This window comes from Etheostoma spectabile, unplaced genomic scaffold, assembly GCF_008692095.1.
Source record: "Etheostoma spectabile isolate EspeVRDwgs_2016 unplaced genomic scaffold, UIUC_Espe_1.0 scaffold280, whole genome shotgun sequence".
Lineage (NCBI taxonomy): Eukaryota > Metazoa > Chordata > Actinopteri > Perciformes > Percidae > Etheostoma > Etheostoma spectabile.
In genome coordinates this window covers 1157552-1167188 of record NW_022605578.1, presented here as the reverse complement: position 1 = coordinate 1167188, position 9637 = coordinate 1157552, and the positions used below count along the sequence as shown (strand labels likewise).

At 39.2% G+C, this 9637-nt stretch overlaps 1 long non-coding RNA gene across 1 annotated transcript in view; it reads left to right on the top strand.

The window, feature by feature from the left end:
• Nucleotides 1–9637, top strand: part of LOC116686003 (uncharacterized) — an 18103-nt gene that overhangs the window by 27 nt on the left and 8439 nt on the right. Inside the window, exon 2 of the long non-coding RNA XR_004331117.1 lies at nt 2914–2917. This is a non-coding gene — a long non-coding RNA (uncharacterized LOC116686003). The remainder of the gene's footprint in view (nt 1–2913; nt 2918–9637) is intronic.

Below are 9637 nucleotides of genomic sequence, written 5' to 3'. Positions count from 1 at the left end.
TCTGTAATTGAAAGGGGCATGTTCAGAATAATAGCAGTGTTGTTCTCTCTGTTGCTTCTCTCCTACGCTGTGAACATTTCCTTACACCATTAATCTTGTACAAAATACAGAATAACAATAGCACTGATACTTTACTAGCATTAACTTGCATAAGTTTGGGAACCTAATAGCTGATGTTGGCAATGAAATGATACCAAAATAACAAAACTATTATTACACAGGAAGGAACTGTTACAGACGCTAATTTTGCGTTCGGCCACTGTAGGAGTTTAAATGCGCTCGGAATGGGAGCGGCTACAAAGTAATATTCAGTTGTCATTTACAATTTCACCGCTAGATAGGAGAACTTCTTGCACAATGTAGCTTTAAGATTTAAGATTCTTCAGAGTTTGCCAGACACAAAATGTACAGACATTTGTGAAAAAGAACTGGAAAAATAAAATAAAAACAGACGTGATCGTCTCTCAGGTCAACCTAAAGTACTGTGTCCTGAGGGGTGAACCACCTAAATCCATATGTATCAAAAACTCTGCCTCTGGCCAACACTTGAGGGGGAGTAATGCTGTTAAGGTTATGGCTTTGCAGTGATTCAGCAGATTCCAAAACCTTGGATTTTACTTGTGGCTGGACAGTTGTACAGACAGAGCAAACAATGTTTTCACATGCAGAGCACAGCCAAATCTTTTTAAATCCCAATCCAAATGCAATTCTGTGGTCAGAGAGTTCAGACAACACACAGATCAGCACTCAGCTTTGGAATATGAAAGTAGTGCTTTTGCGTTGTACATAAACTTTAAGCTGCAGACTTACAGTATGTCTTTATGCAAAGGAGCCTGTGTACTTTCAGAATCCTGGTCTGTCTTTGCTTATTTGCTACTATACTGTATTTAGTTCTCAAAATGGAAAATAGCTGTACAATGAGCAATAGTTTGCAACCCGTTTAAAGATGGATGTATCTGATAGTGTGTAGATTGACTGTAGTTTATTGAATGACATATTTTTACATTGTCTTCTTTAGAACGGAATATTACAAATCATAGCTCCACAACACATGCAGTGTGTGTGTGTGTGTGTGTGTGTGTGTGTGGAGATCCTGTTAGTTCATATTCCTTCTCTGCATATGCAGAAAATATGGTCACTATTAAATAGCAACTACTCAAGTAAAGGCAGTCATCAAAATATAATTTGTGGGAGCCACAGGCAATCGGCTTTGTAAAAAAAAAAAAAAAAAACTGTCTTAATTGCATTAGCTGTAACAAATAAATGTAATGTCATTGCACAACATAGCAGTATGCAGTGTTGTAATGTAACGAGATAAAAATCCTTTGTCATCTGCACTTTATTTATATATATATGATATAATATTTATATCTATGATATAAAGACCTTCCTGTTACTTACTTTTATTACAGAGTTACAGGTGATAAAGGATTTTTGATAGTCAAAAGTAAACTTCATAAGCGGTTTCCTTTGATTATTACAGAGTAATAGGCTGTTAGGTTCAACGTCATGCTTAGTCACTAGACCATTTAGTGCTCTCTCCAATCCCAAACTTTCACATTGCATGTTTGTTTGCAATGGATGCAAAACAGCCAAGGTGCTAAATGTCTATGGTGGGACTAGAAAACAGCTGTTTCATTCATCCAGACCAGGCAGCAAACCCATGTATTCTAAGTAATTGCACACATATCTGTGTTTATACTATATTTTATGCAGGTGAAACATGGTGGTTTTACAAAGATGTAAATATATTTGGGGCTATCAGTTAGGGGGTCGGGTTTTGCCATGATAACCCATGGACACTGACAACCTGTGGGTCATGAAGAGCAATTATTTGGATGTGCGTTGGCCTTACCCACATAAGAACAGAGTGAAATAACATGTTGTATTATAGAAACATCATATAATTGGAAACATATATTATTCTAGCTATGTAAATGGTATAGTGCATGGTATATCCACAACCGCGAGATACCCGCTTCACGATGACGGCAATTCTGTTCAAGACTTTCAGACTTTCAGCTACACTGCCTCCAAGCCCTGGAATTCATTGCCAGGCTACATCAGACACTGTGTCTCAATTACTGACTTTAAAAACAGACTTAAAACATATCTCTTCAAGATGGCTTATGGACTGACTGACTGACTTTTTATTTACTTATTGACTATAATTTTAACGATGTTTGATGACTGTTGGTTGTGAAGTGACCTTGGGTGTCAAGAACGGCGCCTTAAATAAATTGTATTATTCTTTTTCGTCTTATTATCATTATTCTTATTATTCCCCAAGACATATAGCCCTGCAGCAATCTATCTGAAAGAACACCTATCTACCATTCATGATATTTTGCCAAATATTGAAGTTGTGGGAACGTGAACATAACTTAAACTGTAGGTTTATTTAGTACACATGACTGTTTCATTCGTCCAGGCCAGGAGGGACAAATGAAACAAAACGCACGTCCGACTTCTGCTTAAATAACTCCCCAACATTTCCGTTCAGAGCTGAAAATGCAACTGTATTTTGTTTAATTAAAATCTGTTTGTCCAAGTTCTTCCCTACAGTGTAAACCTGCAGCTAAAGCCACAGTCTACACAGACTTGATGTTTCTGTCAGCTAAGTATCTCAGTATCAGCACAGTAATCTGGTGTCCTGGACTCAACCCAGCATTCACAGCTACAGCTTGATGTTGTCGGACATCATGAATTGCCATTGATACTCTGACAAGGAGCAGAAAAAAAGGATATTCTGCTTCACCTGAGTCTCTTGCTGTAGCTGCAACTGTTGTTCTTCTTTTCTATTATTACTTTAGGCTATTGTTTCTCAACCTTTTGTGTTCTTTTTAACATTTGTATCATAGATGTAGGTTTAAATGTGAATTTGGATTTGGAAAAGGAGCAACTGATCTCTAGCTCGGTTGGATGTGAACAGTCTCAATCAGTGAGTAGCCAATTGAGACACTGATTTAACAGCAACAAATCAGTAGTCTGTACCAACGGAAGTACATTTCCAGGGCATCCAGGATCTCCTTCCTTCTGTGTGTTGTTGTTCTCAAAATCCCTTGGCTTCAGTAAATAACAACAAACTTCCTGCTAGCAAGTCACGTGCTGAAAATGGCAAGATTTGAAGAAAATTTGAATCGTGCAAAAAGGCAGGCCTGCATGGTTACTTCGGGGAATATGTTTATGGCATTTACATCTATCTATACTATCTAAATGGGACGTTTTGGGACCAATTTGTGGGATTGCTATCAACAAAAGTACACATGGTGATACACTGGTATGAGCAAATTTCATTTAACCATTTACAAATCTAACTAAAATAGCTCATGTTGCTGTATTGAGTGAACCATTTACTTCATTTAATAATTTATGTGGTGTTTTCTTTTGCGGGGGGCAAATGTCCCACTAAAACAAGTTCCTTCCTGAGACTATTTTGCAGACTCACCGTCGCTAAGTCTGGAGAAAACATCACAATGGTATACAATGTGTGTTTCTGTGTGTTCACCAGGAAATGTTGAAAGACTGGTGATGGGTTTAAAGAAATAGAAAAAACCCAGATTGTTGTTTTTTTCTCTCCAGAGCCCTGTGGAGACAGGTCTAACAATGCGGGACTACCAAATCAGTAGCCCCCCGCTTTCAAGCCAGACAATAGAGTTCACTTTGCGACAAACTCCTTTCCTGGGTGAAAACATTTTGTTTTTAACCACAATCTCTTCACTTAACTAGTCGTTTGGTGCCTAAACTGAACTGTTGATGCATGACGGTCACGTTTTCTGGCTGAACTCAATTACCATGGTGCCTAAAAGGACTGTCATCTGGCGGTGCCTGTACCCGGCTCACAGTCACCTATTGGCGCCTAAACAACTGCTGCTGGAAGCTGGCGTCATATAGCTCTGTAGTGGCTGCTAAATACAACCAGCAACCGCTGCTCAGATTGTATTGTTCTATGGCACTTTGTGTTAACATGATATCGCTTTGCTTAGTTTAATATACTTCCATTTTAGGTATATACTATATGGTCTTTTGGTGAAGTAGCATTGATCACTTTGAGGGGGTAGAGGGGTGGGGGGGATAAAAATAATTCAGCAGAGTCAGGGATTTGTTGACTAGAAAGGGGGAAATCCCACATGGGAAAATTGCACCCTGTCTGTGTATGTATAACCACAATAATTTGACATTTGGTCTACTTTCCCCCAGGCTTCATCAGATGCTGCCAAATGCTCTAGTGATTATCCCACAATTCACTCCAGACACCACCAGTCCACCCAGATGTTTAGATGCATCTGTGAAAGCGCCACAAGCAAGTTCCAAAGATCAGACTCTCACAACTAAATCTAGCACTGCTACAGCTTAAGCTTTTCCTTCAACATGAGTTAGTCCTGCTGTGAAATCAAGATGTTACACCCAGCAGCCTGAATCCAAATATACAGGGAGGCCAATATTTTAGACATCCTATCAGCTTCCCACAAGAACATCAATTTTGTGCACACCGATGCCTCAAGTAATGCAAATGAGAGGACCTTGGGAATAAATACAGCTACAGAACTTTATATACTTACTGATCATTGGACATCCATTTGTACAACCAGCTTGTATGACCATCTCTTGCCTTTTTCTCCTCAATGATCTCTTATGTGATGGGCTATTTTCATTTTAGGGGTGTCTTGTAGTGGGATATAATTGTTGCCTGCATCAGTGACAATTCAAACGTCACAGTCAACAGTGAAGGAAACTGCATAGAATCCATAGTCTTGACTTGTGGGCTTAAAAAGTGAAGCCAATGTGGAAATGTCTTAAACCTGTATTATTTCAAATGACCAGCAGGGGTTGACACCACTGGCTCCAAAAATAGTCAATAAAACAGCGTATGCTTTGTAGCTACACGCCGACCTGTCAATCAGGATGGAGACTTTGCCATGCATATCCATGGCACTGTGTGCATTAAAATAGACTTTTTTTAAGTGTTGTCCGAGTTTTTATCTTAAAACTTTGATTCTCTCACAGTGTGTTTTCAGAAAGTAATTGGAACATTTTAGTCGCCTAAAAATGTCTTGTTACTCGCCTGGTAGCACCTTGCCGCAATATTCTTTTCCCACTATAGTCACGCCAAGACCCGCCCTTCAATAGCTACTATTGGCCAGGCATCTATGCTTATGCAAGGTAACGTAACCTCATTTGTACAGGTCCTATCCCCTGACCAATTGGCTATCCTAACCTTGGACACTCAAGGTCAAATGCCATATCCCAACCCATCAATGGGATTCGTAATTTTGGCAACTTGCCAACTGAAGCTAGCTAGCTATTGCAACCGTTAGCCGGCGTCACACTCCAGAATCCCAAGATGGACACAGCCAACTGCAATCTCAAAATGGTAGTCCACAAACCAATGGGTAGGCCACTGCCACTGATGCTACGTCCATTATTTAAGTCTATGCTTTGTACACACATATACATATGGGTTCACTGGAACTTTGGCTGCTTGCTACAAGGTGGAAATCTACACTAAAAAAAGTAAAGTCCATTAAAAGGTAAAGATATCACCATGCCAACATTAGCTACAAAAACAAATGTGGCCACTGCTGGTGATGCATGAATGGAGGTGTATACTTGAATAAACTCTTTCTGCATACGTTGGACATCTTGATGTTGCAGTTGAACTGTGTCATCTGTGCACTAAGGCCATGTTTTTGCCCTGTGATCACTGATGTAAAAAGTAGAATCAACAGTAACTAGTCTCCCTGAATGTCAGACTTTCCTTAGTTTTTTTTTTTTTTTTTTTTAATTCTGTCTTTTGACTTTTCTTAAGACCATGTCTTCTAAATGAATGACTGAAACATGTCGGAGTATTTTCACTTTCTACTTAAAAAAAAAACATTACTCTTTTGACAAGTAATAAAAGTCCTGTTTGATTGTGGGATTTGCTTGTTTGCTTGGTTTTAATGGGAATCTTAACATGTTCAGTCAGTAGTAGAATTTAATATAAAACTATACAACAGTAGACGTTCTCACACCAGTTAGATTAAATTGGGGATAAAACATATAAAAACAGTCTACATCAGCCATAACAGTCAGGGCTATGTTTAGGCCTAAGTAAATGGGTCCCAAAGGCCAAATTCAGAAGCAGTCACACTGCTTAATGTAAGCAATTCACTGCAATTGAAGGTGACCTTTAACGCAATTAGGTAATGTACTTAAAAACATAATTTCCCTTAGGTGTGAAACTAACTTCATCCCCCAAAAATAGCCAAGGACTGTCATGTATAATGTTAGGGTGTTGTATCTTGGTACTATTTGCGCTAGGAACAAATGTAGCCATAACGGTTGACCGATTCCCGGGCCTTGTCTATCTTTGCATAACTGGCACCATCCTTCCACTGGCACCTTTGGGTAAGAATAGAAAACATGATCTTCCTGCCAGGTTGCAGGAGGTAAAGCTGGTGCAGGTCCTCCTTCATCACAGTGAGAAGCTTGGCACTGCTGACTTTCCCCATGCCCTTGCGCCATAGTGGATAAAGAGGACATCCAGGGCTGCTTTTTCTCGCGAGGAGTGGGAAAAGAATGTGAGAAGTCTTTTCTACCACAGTCCACCCCAGCCAAACCAACAAGATGTCCGGCACGCTAAGTTTCTTCTCAAGGTCTCTGTAGCTATCTGGGCATCAAACCAAACATAGCTGTCACAAGTAACACGTTTTTGTATACATAGGCATAACCTTCTGTCGCACAGTAGAGAAGTTACTGTACAGTCAGGAAAAGCTCACAGACAGTTTCAACTCACATTAGCTGTTTAAATTTAAACACTAATGTTATCTAGAATTTTAGTTAGCCATAATTAGCCTGTGCCTATGTTATCTCCTTACATTACTTACGCTCTCCGTCTCTGCTGATTGGGAATGATTGGGAATTCTCATGCACAGCTACCAGAAGACTTACAACTTTCAGACAGGTTGCTCATGTCACAAGTCACGTCCAAGTCCAAGGCCTCACCATTTTCCATTTCTTTCATTGTCTATGGTCTCCACTAGCTTGGTAGCTTCAAGGTAGGTGATCTCTCTCTCTCATGGGCGGGCGAGATAGGGAGCAAGATTCCAGATCAGCCCATCTGAGCTTTTATTTTCTCAAAGGCAAAGCAAGATACCCGGGGCTTGGTTTACACCTATCACCATTTCTCGCCATTGGGGGACCATAGTTAACAGATGAATGGGACCAAATACGCCACAGGCACTGGTCATTCAGTTTTCAGTGTGGATACCTTTTTCAATTACAGTAGAAGACAAACAGGTAGTTATGGGATGTTGAGTCATAAATATATATGAGCACGCACATAAATGTTCAGTATGCTTCAGTTGAGGACTTGCAATATTATGTTAACTAACTCCTACATGTCAAATGTTATTCTAGACATTGTGTATTGTATGCAATTGTATAACAATAACGTACTTTTTGTGATATGTACATTTTGGGAATAAACCGCATTTCAAAATAGACTTATGTGCTAACAGAAGGTCCTCATATTTAATAGCAGACACAATTTAGTCAACTCTAAGAAAGACATCAGTGTTACAGCATCAACAGTGGTTAATAACTCAGCAACAGCATGCTTGTTAGGTACATTAACAGTCTAAAATAATGTATTTATGAGGCTGGAGAAAAGATGTTACATAGTCACACTTGAACAATAAGCCTGGTGCTTCATGCAGGACATTTGGCTGCAGGACCACTAAGGATCTATCAAAACACAGCCAAATAAAGGTACATTTATAAAAATCTACGGTCTACGATCTTATTAGTGCATGAAAATGAACTTGCTTGTCTGTGAACAAACAGTTACATTCAAACAGGTTGACTTATTAAGATGGGACAATAGTGCACAATAAGAGCTTGGTCCATTGTGTAAATACTTTATCTGTAGTTGCTGGCAGGTTGAAAACAAGCCACATGTAACAGTAATATTACAATATGTTAACCTGAACTATAGCATGTCATTGACGGGTTTTATTAAATAAGTGTGTATTAAAACGGCGCCAAAAAAACAAACCAAAATATTTAAAATAAAATGAAAAGCTTAACAAATGTCAGCTTAACATTGGTTAATTTGCACTAAGGTTACATAACAAGCTTTGAGATGAAGCTAACGGTACCATTACATTAGCATTGATAACCCAACACCACCACAGTAACAGGTGAAAATAGGTTATTGTTACCAGCCCCGGTGGGACCTTTATGCAAAGTTAGACTCTTAATACATTTTAATAATCTAATTCAACAGTCTATGTTTGTACAGCAAAAGTTAGCCGCTAGCTTGGTTAGCAAGGTGCAACCATTATTCCCTCTAACGAAAAAACAGGCTTAAAACTAAATGTGACATTACTTACCAGAACATTAAAAAGCTGACTCCTTAAGTGCATTGTAGTTCAACCTAACGCGGAATAAGCCATTTTAGGACACTAAAATTTTCAAATTAACTAGCGAAAATAGCGTAAGATGGTTTAACAAGAACACGGACACAACCAGCCTCTGTCATGATTGACACGACTGCACGTTTTGCCCCCTGCTGGAATTCAGAAAGAATGCAAGTTTACGGCCCTTCCACATTTTACTCACTTTGCCTAACCAAATGCTCTGTCCATTAAGTTTACAGTCAATGGCTGTCCGTTTGGTTGGACTCGGGCACGGTGCACATCAGTGTGATCACAAGGCCTAAACGTGGCCGGGTCTGGTTCTTACCTTAGAGATGAACGGTAAATGAGTCCTGCAATGTAATGACATAAGCATGCTCTGGCCCTATATGTTTTATGGCATTGTGAGTGCGGACCAGCGGGGGACAGGGGACAATTGTGCTTGGGCATGGTTCAAGGCAACTGGGCCAAGTATGAGCATGCCCAAAGTTTGCTCTGTACTTTCATTTTACAGGGTATAGTATAGAGGCTTTCATCCACTGATGGAAATTATTTGCCACTGCAATTACTTTCCTGTTTATTGGACCAATTGTATACAAATTAGAACATTACTTAAACATTGTTTTATCTCACCACAAAGTTTTTTTCTGATAAAGGCACGTTTTTTATGGCTTGTAATCAATTAATGTTTTTGTATAGAGATGGAGGTCAGACAGATACACTTTTATTTATTTAAACTATACATTGCTTTTCCCACTTCAGTCATACACTCATCAAGGCTTTGAGTCTTTATAGTGGATTTAGATCACAGTTTTTATAGGATATGAGGAGTGGTGGATTTAGCAAATTGGGGGTCCAAGGCGTGGGTATGCATGGCCCCCACTTGAACGAAATAAAAAATGAATGGTAGCTAGGCAGGTAAAGCTAATCTACGGGAAAGTAAAGGTTGGAGAGAAGAAAAAAAACTTTCAAAACCTTTTTAAACCCTGCATACACTTCTTTACTCCAAAATGAAGATGGAAAGCAGAGAACGCACAGAGTGTGGCACTAAAATCAATACAAAAAGGCTTAAATCAATACATTAGGCAACATGACCACTTCAAGTATTTTGATCTATTGAAACTGATCCTTGACCCCTGGTATGTGATAAATAGGCCCAACACCACAGTATGAGAAACACAGCATAATGTTTGCACCACTATACATTACTGTCTTCACTGTGTACTGTGGCTTGAATT